A 20,390-nucleotide genomic window follows, 5' to 3' on the forward strand; every position below is an offset into this window, starting at 1 on the left:
GGTCAGCAGTCAAGAGAAACCCCAAAACTTCCCCATTTATTCCATGCATCCGGATATGGATTCATTATCTTATACAACGTTGAAATATGCCTCAAAACTAATCACAAGCTTCTAGAACCAGCACAAGCAAGAAACATAAATGAAGAATCTACTGCTCTAGATCTAAAAGTTATTAAAGTGATTGATGCAACAAACAAACAAGCCAAAACATATGAGTTACAAAATCCAAATCTGCTCACTAAGACTGTTATAGACATTTTTGGGCACCTAAGTCCCTAAAAGTGTTGTTCCATCCCCTAAAAGAACAAGGTCAGCTGATTACATCTGATTACATCATCTCCCAGAAGTTCTCCATGAAAAACTACTCAGAACTGGTCAAAGCTGGACCATCTCACCTGCTCCATGGTCAAAGTGCGCTGCATCCCACCTAAATGCACACGGGAGGTGCGATGCATATTGAAAAGCCCTTCTATGGGGTGCGATTGGCGAGAGTGGACAAATGGCAGAGTCAATTTGTGAGGTGGGTGATCATGGAATCTTCCAGAAACTTCTCCTGTGACACTTGCCTCTCTAAATTCACCCAGGGATGAGTAAGAGATCATTAATCTCCAAGTGGAATCAAGAACTATCAGAGAGAGGACACTAATCAAATCTCAGAAGCTGACTCACCTCCCTGCAATCATCTATATATGGATCCCTCATCCCAGAGATCCAGAGGCTGGAATTTTGTATCTTGCAAGGAAGTGCTGCTAGTTTCTTAGTGTAACATCATTGTGTTGGCTGATCTAAGCTTTTCATGAGGTGAAGAAGGGCTTTCTTGCTGAGAGGATGACGCTGGGTCAGAACAATTGGTTGTAATCCTCTTTGCTATTCTTGATATTAATAAAGCTATTCAAGTTTTCCTCCACATTCTTGTATGATTGATGATATATGCATTTGTTTGGTCAATATATATATGGTCCTATATTTTTTGTGATAGTAGATCTTTGTTCTTGGATTGCTACTTTGATTCTACAAGTGCTCTTTGAAGCTGGGTAGACGAGGAAGCGAGTGGCAAAGATCTATTAGAAGGGAGAGGAATCAAGCAAGGAACCAAGCACAAGACAGAGGTTGGTCTCCTTTGTTCCCCTCTTATATACTTCTCATAAAGGAAAAAGAAAGTAGTTTTAGTTTGTTTGTTTCTAAGATAGCTACCAGTCTTAGTGGGATTAGCAGCTCTACATGGACACTAGCTTTCCCGATAAAAAAATGGCGACTCCGCTGGGGAGTGAATGGATTGTTTGTTTGTCTATATTTGTTTGCTTTATAAACTTACAGATGGAGCCTGAAGTCAAACCAGCTAGCCTTCGAACTGCATTTGCTATGCAAGTGAAAAGTATATCAATGCTGCTTCAGTCTATCTCCGAGTTTTGTTTATGAACTAAACAATCGATTTACAAACTCTCTAATTTCCCTTGTGGTGGCTCTAGTAACCTCCTTAGATCTACCCCTGTGATTTATTTACTGATTATCACTTGCTCGGCCTAAATCCATAAACTGTGCTACAAACTATGATCAAGAACTAGATCAAAAGTCTCGCACTGTACCATCGCACCCTCTCTTCAAGGATATCAGTATTCATCGCACTTCCCGTGTGCTATAGGTGGGATGCATACTGGAATCCCTGTGTGACAGGTGCGATGGTCAGAGAAGGCTAATTTTGCCTCCAGACTTTGGTTTTTCTTCACTCTTTTCAACTCTATTTAGGAGTTTTGTTGTTTGTAGTCAATATACCTCTGTGGAAACCCCCTTCCTTGCCATTATTCCGCCTCCATTGTGCAAATAACTGTAAATTTTTTTATGTATTGTGAGCCATTTTTAGATCTCTTTTACAAAGAAGTAGCGTATTTGAACTGTCGTTTCTTGATTTGGAAGTGTCGCAAGTGTCGTTTTCAGTCATAGAGGAGAATTCGATTGTTCTTGATAGTCGATTACACTGTTACTCTTGTATTTTATTTGAATTAGTAGTTTTTCAAGTGTCGAAAGCAAGTTTTCCATTCCAAATCGCAAAGTGTCATCATTGTCTTCATTTTGTCTTGAAAAGAAGCTTGTTAGTAATGTCGCTTTGAAAAATAATTCAGATTTGCGCTTAGCTTTCTTTTTATCATTCACACATTAAGAAGGCTGAAAACAAATACATGCATGTGCATTTGCATTTAGACTGTTTGTTGGTTTGATTTAGGACAGTGCATATAGTGTGTGCTCTCTGCTCTATGTTGAAAGAATATCATCTCTCTTTCTTTAGTAGCTAGGATTTTCATTGCAAAAAGAAGATTAAACGATTGTTTATCATCTTAGATTGCATTTTAGGAATTGTATATCTACATCACGTGGTGAACCTGAAAGGAAAATTTCTTAAACAAGATCAACTGTAAAATAAATTTAATGAATCTAAAAACGCTTTGGAACCTAACGCACAACATTTAGAAGTCTAGGCTAGAGACGTATTCCGGCGTTGTAAAGCCTGGTAACTGTTGTTTTCATTGTTGGTTGGGTGATTCCTCCACTTTGAGACGACAAGTGCCAGTACAGACTTGTGCTCCCACGTACCGTCGAGTATATATTGGGAGACCACAATAGGCTATATCCTTTATCCATAGGAATCTGTGTCTGCTGCCCTATCGATCGCAATGCACTGAACACAGCATTCGGGAAGATTGACTGTCGTACCGTAAAAAGTATTCTGCAATTTTGCGATTGGTTTGGTAATCCCTCTGTTTAGATTTCCAGAGTAGTCTCTTTCTTTCCTTTTCAGACTCAAAGGAAAAGGTCCACCTGAGCACTTGTCACTTCAGGCTCATTAAAAATCGAAGGTGACTAGAGTCATCTTTTGTTTTTTATCGTCTCTTAAAAATTGAAAAAATAAGTTGTGTCAAAGCGTCTAAAATTCATTTAATTCGGAAACATATTTCCCCTTGATTTTTAGTTGATCTAGTAATCTGAAATCGTGGAAGAAAGTCAATTGAAACCCCATCGTTCGCAAAGGCTTACGAGTCAACTGTCTTTTTCTCCAGAATCAAAACTATTACGGACGAAGCAAACTCATTTAACCGGTTCAAAATCCCCTAGTAAAGTTGGAACAAGTGTTCCGAAACCATCGGAGACTCCGGTTACTCCGAACATTTCTGGTATCACTACCTTTATAGAAGAAGTTCCGCAGCCACCAAAGGACAGTAGAGCTAATCCTAGTGTGAAGGTAAACACTTGTATTACTGAACCAGCTCCATCTACAGCTAATTCGGAAGGTGTTATTCCCCAAACATCTATCACTGCAGAATCTATACCTTCTTCGACACCGGAAATATTTTACGGACCTGATGGTCTACCTCTTCTGCCTGGTCTGATTGCTATAGGAGAGATTGTGGAGGATCCTCCATCTAGTACTCCATCGCAATTTGGAGTCGGGATCACCCTATATCCTTCTTCATCAGAAATTAGTCTACCATCATCGGAAGCTCCTGTAGAATCACTAGGAAATCTTTTGGATAGACTAGAAATGTCTGAACAACCGTCGACATCTAGGACTGTGTCATCTGACACAGCGACGACAGAACTTCCTGCTGTCACTCCAACAATGTTTGCCGGCATACCATCTGTCCCAACTAGCTCTCAATCGCTAGATGGGGCCCACTCAGGGGCTATTTCAACAGTATGGTCCATTCCTATTTTTTCATCCGGAATAATATCTGGGAGCTCTTATGTTGAGTCTCAGCAAATTGATCCTTCATGGTGTCAATTTGGGCAGTCCGGTCCTCAAGGGCAAATCATTCCTTTGAGTACCAGATTACCGCCATATGGGGGACAATATACCCTTTCATTGTCTCCTTTGGGAGAACAACCATACGAGAATTCACAATAAAATTCAAGTTATGCTAGAATTACGTCTAGCGGTTAGGTGCCAATACTGCCTCAACAACCAAGAGTTGTATACTCGATGCAACAATGTTTACCTATGTCAAATATACCAACTACGCCGGCTATTATGACGGTGACGCAAGTACAAGTGTTGCCTTTTGTATGTCAACCTCAAGTTTCTCAGGTCGTAATGCAACAACCTCTTATCCCTGTGACTCAACCACAACCGCTAACTATTGGAATGACACAGGCCCAAACGGGTACAATTACCCCTCATCTTGGTCAAACGGCCAGTATTGGATAACAACATATGGCTTCACAACCATGGATGGTGCAATATCAACAACCACAATTCCAACAAGTTTACCAAGGATCTGAGCAACAAATATTTGCAAATAATGGGTAGTCGTATATTCAAAATGGTCAAAATCAACCATTCTATAATGGTTATGCCCATCAATCTTACCAAAGTTACCAGTATCAAATACATTATGCTGGTATGCAAAGACCAACTGCTCAGGCAATTCCATCTTATCCTGGGTATGCTTTGCCAAACCTGAATCAACAGTTACCCTTCATGGCGACTTTAGAGTTACCGGATCTAAATCGGCTAACGAACAATCCAATTGCTTACGCCCCTTGGTGGCCAGCGATTCTGCATAAACTTCCGCCAGATATTCCTAAATTTAATGGAAATAAGGGTGAAGACCCATCGAATCATGTGATGACCTTTCATCTATGGTGCTCATCAAACACCTTAAACGATGATTCGATTAGGCTTCACCTTTTTCAAAGAACGTTAACTAGTCTAGTAGCAAAATGGTATATCGAATTACCTAGAGCTTCGTTTGATAACTTTAGTACCCTAGCCACAACCTTTTTAACCCATTTTCAGTTACCCATAAGGTACGAAACGGGAACATAACTTCTTACCAATTTCAAGCAAACGACGGCCACTCACATATCCGATCATATTCATGAGTGGCGACGTCATCATAAAATGGTAAAAACGTACATTCCTTATCAGCTTTTAGCTAAATGGTTTATTAAGTCATTATTACCTTCCATTACGGAAGATGTGGCAAAGGGAGGAGTCGTCACTGAAGAGCAAGTTATTGCTCGTGCGCAATATTTGGACTTGATTTAGACTCAGCCTGGCATGCTCTACGATAAAATCCCTGCCACTCCCAGACTGGAATTTTCTGTTCCTCCTTCCCCTAAATCGAACAATGACTCTCATGTCGGCGATGGCATGATTGGTATGACAAACATGAAATCAACAAAGGCTACATTTAAAAAGGCCCATAAGATTTCTAGTCAAAATGCAAAAGAAGAACTTCTCACCTCGGAAGTAAATGTCGTCTCAACAGACAAATGAAAAGAAGCCAAGCAACCAAGAGGCAAGAAGAAAAACAAAGGGAAGAAGAAGAAACAGAAGGAATCATCACCTGAAAAATTTTCTGCAAACCCTTCTGGAGATAAGAAACCAAATTGTCCATGTCTTATATGTGATGAGGATCATTGGGTAAGAGATTGTCCATATAAAGCTGAGCTTAAAAAATTATTCAAGAATTCAAAAACCTCGGCAGTATTAACTGATCCATTTCCAAATCCAGGAACAAATCTGGTTGCCAGTGATAATGCTTCCCCATCCCAAGTGCTGATGTTGTCCGTTTTGAAGTAACAAAATGATGCTTTGATCACGACAAGGAATAAAGATTACGGGAATCCACAGCTGTTGAACAACAAGGATAAATATCAACCTAGTAGTTCGACAACAACTTCGATAGAAGTTGTGCCGCCCATCATTCCAGGGCCAACAATAAAACTGCCAAAGGGAGTAGTACACAAGTCGACATTTAATCCTCGTGCCAGAGCAGCACAACATTATAATATAGTGGAAGATCTGGCCCAATCGCCATCCACTATGTCGACACTTGAGGTACTGCAAAATTTCCCCTCCCAAAAGCAGGATTTATTATCGGCAATAGGTGGGATTGACCCAAAGGATTCTAATCTTGTGTCCTTTAATCACAAAGGATATGATCCTCAGTTACCAGCTCAACTAGCCTTCCTCATTCAAGTGAAAGCCCTCAACAAAACTGTTCATCAAACAATTATTGATGAGGGGGCATCTACATGTATTATGTCAATGAGTTGCTGGAAAGCTTTAGGATCTCCAACCTTGTCGCGATCTTTGACGACATTAAAAGCATTTGATGGACGAACATATACCCCATATGGGATTCTAAGTAACTTGCAAGTTGAACTAGGGGGGGGAACAGTAGAAATAGATGTTGAAGGAATCAACAGAAACCTCGATTACAACATCCTACTGGGAAGGCCCTAGATATATGCTATGGCTGCGGTTGTGTCGACCTAATTTAGGAAGATTGCATTTCCCTTTCAAGGGGGAATTACAATTGTCGACCAACAAACATTTCTCCCCAATAGTTCCCAAGTTACAGGAAGCATTCCAATGATCCATGGAAGTCCCCATTCGCTTCAAAATATCGGAGTAGGCCTACTAAAAGACCCTATATTAATGGGGACTTTTGCCCTTCCACCTCCAATCAATCTGGCAGAAGTGGCGACGGTAGGAACCTGCAACATGATATCTTCTATTCAAAAGATCTTAGAAAACGATATTAGCATGGATCATCTACAGGTATTGCCTCCAAGCCCAATAGAAATATTGTAGCAATCAATGTTTTTGGCATGGGAGGCAAACCCAAATCAACGCTCATCAAGCGTTTGGATAGATAGGTATAAGGAATATGGCACCCCTTCAGATCCTTGGTCGCAAGTGCATTACACAGACGAAGGAATTGTTCAGTCAATGATAATTGACGGGGCACCATGGGAAGATTACCACCATCATTCCCATCTTCTGGATTGTCAAGAAGATACTCCTGATGACCTTCATCATCCTTCAGTTTTTGATTTCCTATCAAATACTGTAAACATGTGGATTCCGAGCGAAACTTGTCCAATATCGAAGAGACTATTGCCACAAATATCTCGACCAAAACAGATGTTGTAGAGAATATTTATGTTGGCAAATGTTGTTCTCCTTCAGAACTGGAAATATACAAAGTTCTTTTTCACGAATTTAGAGATGTCTTTGCTTGGTCATATGATGAAATGCTAGGCATTGACTCGAGTATAGTTGAACACGAAATAAAGATGTATCCAGATGTCAAACCAGTATGACAACGGTTACGGCAGGTGCACCCCAAGAAAGCCGTTGCCATCAAGGCAGAAGTTCAAAAACTTCTCCATGCTGGTTTTATTTACCCGGTTCCTCTAACCGATTGGGTATCAAACATTGTTCCTATAATGAAAAAACAAGGAACGATTAGAGTGTGTGTCGATTATAGGGATGTAAATCAAGCTAGTCCAAAAGACAACTACCCTACACCCTTTATTGACCAGATAATTGATGAATGCACCAGATGTGAAATCTTTTCATTTATGGATGGATTCTCCAAGTATAATCAAATAAATATCCACCCACAGAACCAGTCAAAGACTGCATTTATTTGTCCGTGGGGCACATTTGCATATCGCAAGTTACCCTTTGGTTTAAAGAACGCAGGGGCAACATTTCAGAGGGCAATGAATTATGCCTTCCATGACATCAAAAACATCGTTCAACCATATCTCGACGATCTTCCGGCTCATTCGCAAAAGCGGACCGGTCATCCGCAACATTTGAGAGCGATATTTCTACGTTTCCGACACTACAAGATACGACTCAATCCACACAAATGTGTGTTCTATGTTAGTTCTAGTCATTTGCTTGGCTTTGTAGTCTCAAAGGACGGGATTCGTCTCGACCCATGTAAGGTTCAGGCAATCATAAATTTTCCTCCACCTTCAAATTTGCTTTAGATGTAGAAACTCCAAGGGAAAGCAAACTTTCTGAGGCAGTTCATTCCAAATTATGCCGAACTTGCTAAAGGTTATACACATCTATTGAAAAAAGAAGTACCCTTCGTCTGGGATCAGGTCCTGCAAGCTTCCTTTGATGCTTTAAAGGAATCCCTAATAAAAGAATCATTATGTACGCTCCTGATTATCAAAAAGGCTTTAACCTGTATCTGGCTGCAGCGGATACAACCATCGCAATGGTTTTAGTTCAAGAAGACAATGGAATTGAACATCCTATATATTATTTGAGTAGAAACTTAAATGATACAGAAAGCAAGTATTGCTACATTGAAAAGCTGGCTCTCGCAGCTGTTCAAGCGATACAGAGATTTCGACACTATGTCCTTTGTTGAAAAACTACCATTTTGTCAGATTCAACCCCATGACTTATATATTGTCGCGATAGTTGCTGGGGGGAAAATATTCAAAATGTATAGCAATTCTTCAAGAGTTTGATCTGGAATTTGTAAAATCCAAATCGAAGAAATCCCTGGTTTTCGTGGAATTACTATGCAATCTCCCATCATCATCCAACGATGAAACATCCGAAGAAACCATCGTGGATGAATCTTTGTTTCTGATATCTTCAAGCAATCCATGGTATGGAGATATAATCATCTATATCCAAACCCAAAAATATAGGTCTAATACCTCTCACTCGGAACAAAGACGTATTTGATACCAATCAAAAGACTACATGATCGTTGGTGATATGCTTTACCATCGTGGTGTCGATACAGTTCTGAGGAGGTGCCTCACCCATGAGGAGGCCAAAAAAGTCCTAAATGATTGCCATTCAGGGGCATGTGGGGGGCATCAATCTGGTTACGTTACGGCGCAAAAAATTTTACGAGCAGGATACTTCTGGACAACAATGTTCAAAGATTGCATAACTACAGTCAGAAGTTGCCATGCATGCCAAATTTTTGATAGCAAAACTAGAAGACCACCCACACCCCTGCAACCAGTAGTTGTTGTTGGGGCATTCGCCAAATGGGGCATATATTTCATGAAATTTAACCCCACCTCGACCGGGGGGGCATGGGTATATCATAGTCGCGGTAGACTATTTTACCAAATGGGCCAAGGTGATGCCTACATTAAACATGTTGGGTCCCTATAATACTAGTGATTACCCCATTACTATTGTAGTTATACCCCTTATTAATATTGTTTTGCCCCTATTGCCCCCATATTGTTATTATTGTGCCCCATAGAATCCCTCTATTGTTATTTTTGTGGCTTTATATTATTATTGTTAGGTCGGCTGGATTATATTGTGACTCCTTAGACTCCTATATATAGAAAGGAGGTTTTGTCATTTGAATCATCCAAGAATTGTTCATTTATGTAATGTAAAGGAGGTTTCCCCCTCGAAGAGGCTGAATTCTAAGGCGTTGATCTATCTTTTCATGAGCTGGTTTCATAACATTTGGTATCAGAGCTTTGGATTCTAGGGTTTCGCTGCTCCAAACAGGTCTTCGTGGAATTTTCGCTATAACCCTTTTTCTGCGACATTTCAGAAGTTGCAAAAAAAACCCATTTGAGAAGAAATCGTGCTGAACCTAGGATCTGAATTTCAGAGCTTTTTGTGCTATATTTGTGGAGATATGATCTAAGGAAGTTGGTCTTTTTGCAGACTCATGAATCACATTCCAAACAGGTGACCTGGGGAAAATCGTCATAACTTTCTCTCTGGGGATCGGATTGAAATTTCGTAAGAAGGTACAGAAAGAGGATGGACTGTAGTTTCTTGTATAATTTTTCAGATCCAAAGGTCGAAACAGTGACTTGTGGCATGTCGTACAAGTTCGCTCTACTGAACTAGTCTATAATCAAGTCACTGTGGGAGATTTCGCATAACTCTTCCTTGGAGAATCCAATTTGGGTCAGACTTGTGGAATTGGAAAGAGGACACAAAGGGCTATTGTAGGTCACAAATTCAGAACTAGATGATCAGAAAGTACAGAGATACATCATAGGCAATATCGAGCTCCTACAAAGTGAAAAAAAGGTGTGTAGTTTTTTTTTAAATTTTGCATAAGATTGGTTTGAAAAATTAGTTTGAAGGAATTCAAAGGGCATAGTAAAGCATTATTATTGGTAATTGATGCCCCGAGGAAAGAAAATGCAAACACCTAGTAGGCAACTTGAAAGCTCTAGCATGACCCATGAAGAAGAGGAAGAAATGCAACATGATATATCAAATTTACGAGACCAAGTGCAACAATTGTCACTTGCACAAAAAGGAACAGAATCTAAGATGGATGGTTTAAAGAAAGATGTAGAAGCTAAGATGGATGGTTTAAAGAAATCCGTAGAAGCTAAGATGGATGATTTGAAGATAGATCTGAAGACAGACATGGACGAATTGAAGATAAATATGAATAAGTTTCTACAAGAAATGGTCACTAAGGGTGAAAGGGTACTAAAGGAAACTCATGATGAGAACAAAAGAAATGTTAATCATGATTCCATAGACTCTAATGTTGGATCGAAGACTCACCATATTCCAAAAATCGATATGAGGAAGTTTGATGGCAAGGATCCCGCCACATGGATATTACAGATGGAGCAATTCTTCGATCTCAATAATGTGAAAAACACACAAAAGGTACGTATGGAAACTTTATATTTGGAACCAAATCAGTTTGTATGGTATCAATGGCTTTTCTCTCGTAAACAATTTATCACTTGGGCAATTTTTACGGAAGAATTGATAGCACATTATGAGGATACAAAAAGCAACACTTTTTTTAGCCAATTGATAAGTCTCAAACAAAAGGGTTCAATAATGGAGCACATTGAGGAGTTCCAAAAATTGAACATAAGGGTAAAAGATATTCCAGAGGAGCATAGGATTGATGTGTTCATAGGGTCTTTAAAGGATAATATCCAACATGATGTTCGCCTTTGGGAACCTGATTCATTAGAGAAGGCATTCAGGTTAGCAAGAAAAATGGAAAGCAAAATTATGGCAACCAGGAAGCATACCACTCACAACTATAAAGACGGAAGTGTTGTTGCCCTAGTCTTCCACAACCTATAAGGTTGACACCACAACAATTGGAAGAAAAAAGAGCAAAAGGGCTTTGTTACAGTTGTGATAGCAAATACACTAAAGGTCATAAGTGTGCTGAGAAGAAATTATTCTACATAGATTGTGAAGAGGAAGAAGAAAAGGAGCAAGAAAGGTCAAAAGAAGAGGATATACTCCAGGAACAAAGCCTAGATGAAGAACAAATAAATCCGACCATATCTTGTAATGCATTGGCGGGAATTACCACTCCTCAAACCATCAAGATAGAAGGACAAATCAAGAAGAAAAAGGTAATAGTGTTGATTGATTCAGGAAGCACCCACAATTTTATTCATTGTAAGGTAGCAAAAGAATTGAATTGCTTCCTATATCCAGCACCAGAGTGTCAAGTGATGATTGCAAATGGAGGAACAATAAATTTCTCTGGAAAGTGCCATAATATCAAGCTATCCATGGGAGAATATGTATTGACTAGCCCAATGCTTTCCATTCCAATGGGAGGTGTTGATGTTGTACTAGGAGTCCAATGGCTACAATCCTTGGGTACAATAGCTTTTAATTTTCAAGAACTTTTCATCAAATTTTCTACGGAAGGAAAGGAAGTTGAATTAAGGGGTATTGCAGGGAAACCAGGAAAGATAATCAGCTCTAATGGTATGACAAAGCTTCTAAAAAAGGAGCAAAGAGGTGTAATTGCACAATTATGTTCGCTAGATGTTTCCACATTGGAATCATCTATTTCTCCAGATCTCCAAAAAGTCCTGGACAATCATTCCAAGGTATTTGAGACTCCCAAAGGTCTCCCACCTATGCGTGATCATGATCATGCTATTCATCTGATTCCAGGAAGTGTTCCTCCAAACATCAGGCCGTACAGATATCCCTATGTCCAAAAGAGTGAAATTGAACGTATGGTTGCAGAAATGCTAGAGGCTGGTATAATTCAACCGAGTCAAAGTTCTTTCTCTGCTCCAGTAGTATTGGTGCACAAGAAGGATGGATCATGGCGCATGTGTCCGAATTATAGGGAGCTCAACAAGCTCACTATTAAAGATAAGTTCCCCATTCCTGTCATTGATGAATTACTGGATGAATTGCATGGATCAATTTACTTCACCAAGTTGGATCTTCGTTCAGGATATCATCAAATCAGAATGAAGATTGAAGACATTCCGAAAACAACATTTAGAACTCATGAGGGTCATTATGAATTTTTGGTCATGCCTTTTGGCCTTACCAATGCACCTTCAACATTTCAAGGTTTGATGAATTCAATTTTCAAACCATTCCTTAGAAAATTTGTGTTAGTATTTTTTGATGATATACTAATCTACAGCAAGTCTTGGAAGGATCATGTTGAACATGTTGACAGGGTGCTACAACTATTGGAGGAGAAACAATTATATGCAAAAAGATCCAAATGTTTCTTTGGAGTCCAAGAGGTGGAATATTTGGGTCATATTGTATCTCATGGAGTTAAGGTAGACCCTAGCAAAATTAAAGCCATTAAGGAATGGAAAATCCCCACATCCATAAAGCATCTGCGAGGATTTCTCGGGGTGACAGGGTATTATCGCAAGTTTGTTAAGAATTATGGGAGAATAGCAGCACCTCTAAAAACATTATTGAAGAAAGATGAATTTTCATGGACTCCGGAAGCAACAAAGGCCTTTGAACATCTTAAAGAGGCAATGTGCCAAGCACCGGTCTTAGCTACACCGGACTTCACAAAAACCTTTATTGTGGAATGTGATGCTTCAGGAAATGGAATTGGTGCTGTTCTAATGCAAGATGAAAGACCCATTGCTTTTGAAAGTCGTCCAATCAAGGGAAAGTTTTTAAGCAAAGCTATTTATGAGAAGGAAATGTTGGTAATACTCCATGCACTTAAGAAATGGCGGCCCTACCTAATTGGAAGACACTTCAAGGTAAAAACGGATCATGATAGCCTTAAATACATTTTAGAACAAATATTATCCTCTGAAGAGCAACAAAAGTGGGTCACAAAGATGTTGGGTTATGACTTTGAAATCATCTACAAAAAAGGGAAGCAAAATGTGGTGGCAGATGCACTCTCAAGAAAGGATGAGGATGTGGAAGCATTGTTGTGCGCCATTTCTATTATCCAACCAGATTGGATAAACGAAGCAAGGGAGGAATGGAAGAATGACGAAGAAGTGTGGGCACTTATTCGAAAGTTACAACAAGATTCCAGTACGTCTGATACATTTAGCTGGCAAAATGATTCGTTATGGTACAAAGATCGCTTATACCTCTGTAAGAATTCCCAGCTAAAACAAAAGATTCTTATGGAATTGCACACTTCTCCCTTAGGAGGGCACTCAGGATTTTTAAAAACTTACCACAGGGTTAAGAAGGAATTTTTTTGGGATGGCCTTAAATCAGATATTCAAAAGTTTGTGGCGGAATGTTTGGTTTGCCAACAAAATAAAGTTGAAACAATTAAGACACGGGGTCTATTACAACCTTTATCCATTCCAAGCCAACGTTGGGAGGAGGTTTCAATGGATTTTATCACAGGTTTACCCAAGTCTGAGGGAAAGAGTGTCATCATGGTGGTAGTTGACAGACTTACCAAGTATGCACACTTTTGTGCATTATCACATCCATTTAAAGCCAGTACAGTTTCTACTGCATTTATGGAAACAATTCAAAAGCTACATGGAAACCCAAAGATTATTGTAAGTGACAGAGATCCCATTTTCACTGGAAATTTTTGGACAAAATTATTTTCTTGTCTTGGTACTCAGTTAGCTCATAGCTCATCTTATCATCCTCAATCTGATGGGCAAACTGAGATAGTAAACAAATGTTTGGAAGGATATCTTCGTTGCTTTGTATCTGATAAACAGACACAATGGGTCAAATGGTTGCCTCTGGCTGAATGGTGGTATAACACTTCCTTCCATACAGCAACAAAAATGACCCCATTTATGGCACTTTATGGGTATCAACCACCATCCATCACATCATATTTAAGAGAAAATTCTAAGGTTCAGGCAGTGGAACATCACATCGAACATCAACAACAAGTCCTCCAACTCTTAAAGGATAACCTCGTGTTGGCACAAAATAGAATGAAACAACAGGCAGATCAACATCGCAGTGAAAGAAGTTTTGATGTAGGTGATTGGGTATTCCTACGGCTACAACCATATAAGCAAATGTCCCTCAAGCAAGCTAAGAAGGATAATAAATTATCACCAAAGTATTATGGTCCGTACAAGGTGTTGCAAAAGATTGGTACTATGGCATACAAATTGGAGCTTCCTGCAGCTTCTCGATTGCACCCAGTTTTCCATGTTTCATGTTTAAAGAAGGTTATAGGCGACAAGCTCCCAGTTCAAACAATATTGCCAGAACTTGACGAGGAAGGAAAAATTATATTGGAACCGGAAGCAGTCACAGAAACAAGAACTCGACAGCTACGAAATCGATCAATTTCAGAGTATCTTATCAAGTGGAAGAACTTATCCGCTGAAGATTCCACATGGGAGGATGAGAATTTTATGCAGAAGTATCCAGAACTACTCAAGCGTTGAGGACAACACTTTTTTGAAGGAGAGGGGCATGTTGGGTCCCTATAATACTAGTGATTACCCCATTACTATTGTAGTTATACCCCTTATTAATATTGTTGTGCCCCTATTGCCCCCATATTGTTATTATTGTGCCCCATAGAATCCCTCTATTGTTATTTTTGTGGCTTTATATTATTATTGTTAGGTCGGCTGGATTATATTGTGACTCCTTAGACTCCTATATATAGAAAGGAGGTTTTGTCATTTGAATCATCCAAGAATTGTTCATTTATGTAATGTAAAGGAGGTTGCCCCCTCGAAGAGGCTGAATTCTAAGGCGTTGATCTATCTTTTCTATCTTTTCTTGAGCTGGTTTCATAACAAAACAACACCGGTGAAATGGCTGCCCTTTTCTTTTTCAATCATGTAGTCGCCAGACTCGGCGTTCCACAGGCCATAGTCACAGATCATGGATCGCATTTTCGCAATCACATGATGGTTGAATTGGTTGCCAAATTGGGGTTGTCCCATGACAGCTCTACTCCATATTACCCGCGGGCCAATGGACAAGTTGAAGCAATCAACAAGGTCCTGAAGTGGATGCTGCAAAGGATGATTGGAGTCCACAAAAGGAGTTGACACCTGATCCTGTACTCAGCCTTGTGGGCATACTGAACATCGGTAAGGAATGCAACCGGGTTTACACCCTTTCAACTGGTGTATGGCCTAGAAGCAATCTTACCAGTTCAATGTGAAATCTCGTCCCTCAAACTCGCAGTCGACCTTCTCCCCGGAACTTCAGAAGAAGAGGCTTGTTTCTTGGAACTAATCCAATTAGATGAAACCCGTCATGATGCCGCTTTGGCTAACGAAGCCCATAAAAAACGAGTCAAGGTGCAGTTCGACAAGAATTTCAAACCCCTTGTCTCCTCAAAAGGTGACCTGGTCTTACTTTACGACTAGGAATCTGATAAATTGGGAGCAGGTAAATTCAAATCCTTATGTATGGGCCCCTATATTGTTAAACGTGTACTAGCAAAAGGAGCCTACGAGTTGACCTCCTCCCCGGAACTTTAGAAGAAGAGGCTCGTTTCTTGGAACTAATCCAATTGGATGAAACTTGTCATGATGCCTCTTTGGCTAACGAAGCCCATAAAAAACAAGTCAAGGTGCAGTTCGACAAGAATGTTAAACCCTGTGTCTTCTCAGAAGGTGACCTGGTCTTACTTTACGACCAGGAATCCAATAAATTGGGAGCAGGTAAATTCAAATCCTTATGGATGGGCCCCTATATTGTTAAACATGTACTAGCAAAAGGAGCCTATGAGTTAGTGGATTATGATGGGATTCCACTGGCACAACCCCGTAACGGGTTGTATCTTAAGCATTACTACACATGATTCAGTGTGGTAACCCCTATGCTTTTGTTAAATTTTTGTTTTTGCTAAGGGTAATTGTTTTGGTCAGGTAATCCTTTTTTTACATTTGTTGCAGATGTCAAACCTATTGGAATCATTTGTTGGATATGCCGACGGAGTGAGTCGTAGTTCACGGAACCTATCTTCTGGGGCCTGGGCCATTTTTGATCCAAGCAGCGAGTTAGTAAGTTTCAGAGGGGTATGTATTGGTCGATCAACAAATAACATCGCTGAATATAGCGCGTTGATAGAACTTCTTTCTGATGCCATCACACATGGCATATGCCAACATGTCATCAGGCTAGACTCACAACTCATCATCCTACAACTCACTGGTATCTACTCCGTCTGAAATCCAGCTATCTATCGCATGTTCCTAAGGGTCAAGAATTTGGAAAGATAGTTTGGTTCTTATCAATATCAGCATATTTCCATAAACTTAAACATATTAACAGAATTATTGGCAAATTATGTGTTATATAGACATTTGCAACATTTATAAAAGAAGCATTTCATCAATATTTGCATCAGGATCATGTAACTTAACCAAAATAAAATTCCAAAAATCAAAAATATATATATAACTGTTTATGGTTTACACATAATGTTCTATAACCAAGACCAAATTGGTCAGATGACCCAATACTCAAAATGCTAGGGGGCACCCTAGTCTAATGGTGCTGATGATAACAAGTCACCGCCTGTGTAATCATGCGTAAAAGCCGAGTCCATCGACTTGGCACGCCAGTAGTATGTCGCTGCAGCCTAAGAGGTAGCTCGTCGGTCCTCACATCTGGAATACCAAGAGTGAGACCCTCAACCTGATCCTGCAATGCTGAAAGAGTCTCAGCCACATCAAGGTCGTGAAGGATAGCCCTCCCCACAGCCTCTCCTGCTAGCGCAGCAACTGGCGCTCTCAGACGTACTGCTGGTCGGACTGGTCCAATGTCTGCATGAGCACATGAGTTTTGATTAGTCTTGAGTAAAGAAAATATAAGAACATTATGAAAAGCAAAAAACAGGAATATGGTCAGAGATTTTACCTATAACACCCCACTGCTCACCAGCCGGCAGTACCAAATCCGGATCACCCCGAAAATCCATACCAGCAAATGGACACTCGGTAAAAACCATCTGCTGATGGTTGAAGCACTCAAAGAAGGTATCAAAGAAAGAAATCCGGGACTGACCTGCATGTCGGGCCATGAAGTCAACCCATCTCTGCATCCATGGCTCAGTCGGTGGAGGTAAACCAAGTGGAATATACTGTGGCTACATCAGTGGGATCTTTTCCAAGGCAAAAGTGGTCAAAATAGAACCATAACCAAAGTTCTTCAATCTTCCGCTTTTTACCTTGGTCAGTTGTTCTTTCATCACAGAGAGTACTGCATCACACCAGTTGAACACCTTTGGTTCAAGGCATTCCAAGGCGTACTGCATATAAGACCTGTTGGCCACATGAAGAGCCGCACTACCAGCCAGTCTAGCAAAAGTGAACAGAATGGTCCTCAAGGGCCTGTCAGTGACATCTCGGATATTGATCTTGCCATCCTTACTCGGCTGAGATCCCTCTCTGCAATACTGGCGAATGTAATCTCTCATGGATTCACCCCCACAGGCCGAACCTAATAATGAGATAGGGGCACCACGCCCCGATAAACCGGTCAAAAAATAGATGTCCATGACATTCAAGGGGATGTATTTGCCCCTAATATGGAACACCTGGTCGGTAGGATCCCATGCATCAAGAAAATATTGCAACAAGTTGATTTGTTGCCTCATGCTAGACATGCGAAAAAACTTCAGCAGGCCACAGTTCCCTAGTGCAGTTACCGTACCCGGATCATGTAAAGCAAGCATGTCCTCTTCTTCATGCTCACGCTCTCACCATGTAACAGGAATTTTGCTCCGATGAATCTCCGAAAACAAACAAGAGAAGAGTCAGGATCCTGATTTGGTGAAAAACAGGCAAAAAATTCCATGAAAAACTATGCACAATTTTCCCTCCTTGTGCCCATCGCACCCCCAGCAGTGTACTGGGTGGGATGCATGCTGACTGGCCAATGGCCAAGCCAGCATGCATAGCACTTTTCTATATAGGAAAGGTTCGATGGAGCCAGGGTGAATTCTTCAAACCCCAGGAGCTCAGAAAAACCAAGAAACATGCTCAGAATTCAAAAAGGAAAGAATGAAACTGAAGAGCTCATGTTTAGCTCTTACCTGGTCCAGACGGCACCAAGAATCATTCACAGAATCTCCCAGAATCAGCCAGTGAAAATCAAGGGGAAAAGCACCTCCAAAGCTCCAAAAAACCAAAGTTCAAATGAAATGGTAAAATGAGAGGTAAAAACCACTTTTAAATTACTTTTCACATAATTCAAGTAAAATATTAGTGTTTTGACTCATTTTTCAAGCATATATTATTTGTTTCTAACTAGTTTGATGAAGTAATTGAGTAGGCAGTACAACCTTTGAAGGAACAAATTTGTCAATGGTAAAATCAAGGTAATCAATGACCATTGTATCGAGCAGTTTTTATGTGGAAATTAAACATAAGCAGTGAGCAAATGCTTCCCCTAGAGTTTAAGCTCATTCATTAAAAAATGAACCAATTTCCGGTAAATAACCATTGTGAATGCATTATCATCAGCCTTTGAAGCCTTGGTCGTGTTCTCATTATCACCTCCACTCTATATTGGCCGATCATTCACCTCCATTTGATTGTTTACCCTTATTGAGGAATAGCTGCGAAGAGTGATCCTGTTAGCTAGCCTTGTGACACTGCCGTGATTGGAAAATTCCAAACCTTACCTAGAATTAGTTGCTACCCAAATTTATCACTCGTTCCTAGAAAAACGAGTCTCATTTAAGATCTTTTCATCCGAGTAATTGGCCTCTCCAACTCGTTAAAGTGACCGGAAGTGCTATCCCTCCTTTAGATTTTAATCTTTTTGGACCTGAGGGATTATTACACAAAAAGATCGAGCGCTTGTTTTGTTCAGCTCGTTCAAATTACCAAAAATTCATCCCTTTTGTACTATTTTATACTTTTTCGGACTTAAGGGATTATATGACGAAAAAGGATTGTTGGAGTTTTCTTTACGTCCCTTTCAGACTCTCTAAAATTGAAAAGGACCGAGTTATCTTTGTCGTTAAACTCGTTAAAACCGAAGAGTGACAAACTTGTCCATACAGACAAGAACGAGTTTCACTATCGCTAGGCTCGTTAAAACATAGCGATGGGTTTGCCCGAAGGGAAAATTATAGAACAAGCATATGTTATCCTCCTCAAGCTTGACAAAAATAAAGAGGTACTGGTCAGCAATGACTGGGGAAAATTGGGAAGAAAACTTATAGAAACTTTATTGGTAGCAAGTCGCTCTTGAACATGACACTTTCACTCCGCATCCGAGTCGGGTTGGGTTGTTCCATTCACTGGTCATATACACATTGTTCCATCACACCATCCACATTTTGGGTTAACGCTACCGATCCATCATGTCAGTGTCACCGATATGTTTAAGAGAAGTCGCTCAGAGAATTCACCTGTGTCTCATCCACTGCAATACATTTACGCTCCATTCTTTCATGACCGCCACCCTGAATCTTATATCATCAGATCATTTTCAGCTCCATTAAAATCATTTGATTCGTTCTGTGTCGTAGATGTGGGATTCATTAAGGCCCTCCTATGATGGATCGCTTCTTGTTGACATCAGCTCATTATCCAGGAAGTCGATCTAGGAACAACCCTTTCAGTACTTTGAAGCTTGCATGCCTCAATGGCAAGTTTCTCACTTCCGGTGACAGGTTTACATCAATGGCCTTCAACTGAAATATTTTGCGTGGTGTTCGACACCAAGACTGTCCATTTTTCACACCACGTGAATTGTACTGTCGTACATTGAGGGTCATTATCATTATCAGTGATTCCTCTCGCGCCTGTTAACAACTTTCACTTGCTGGTAATCAGGCAATGTCTTTCCATGTTCGACTCCAGAACATCTCTCACATGGATCGACTTGTACTTTAAGTGAAGATCGAACGCGATTGAAGACCCCTGATCTAGTTTCATCCATCCGGGCTACGATATATATTCAGGAAAATAAAGACATCAAATGTACATCATTGCTGCACAGATAATCATCCAATCTAAGGGATGATGGCTCTACCAGAATCATCAGTCTGCACACAGACGATTTTCTGTCTTATGTACATGAAAATGCATTTATAAAGCTAAGCATGGGAATGCTCGCCTCAGCTAGGTCATGAAAATATTATGAAGATAATGTATTGTATTGTATCTTATTACAGGTCGCCTTCCAGCTCGAAAAAACTTCGGATCCTCATGGTAAAGAATTTCACCTGACATCAAAATATTAATGACCTCATGCTTTAGGGGGCAGCTGTTATAGACATTTTTGGGCACCTAAGTCCCTAAAAGTGTTGTTCCATCCCCTAAAATAACAAGGTCAGCTGATTACATCATCTCCCAGAAGTTCTCCATGAAAAACTACTCAGAACTGGTCAAAGCTGGACCATCTCACCTGCTCCATTGTCAAA

The sequence above is a fragment of the Pinus tabuliformis genome, chromosome J, assembly GCF_031772625.1.
Source record: "Pinus tabuliformis cultivar Carrire ecotype Pingquan chromosome J, CPIR1, whole genome shotgun sequence".
Taxonomy (NCBI): Eukaryota; Viridiplantae; Streptophyta; class Pinopsida; order Pinales; family Pinaceae; genus Pinus; species Pinus tabuliformis.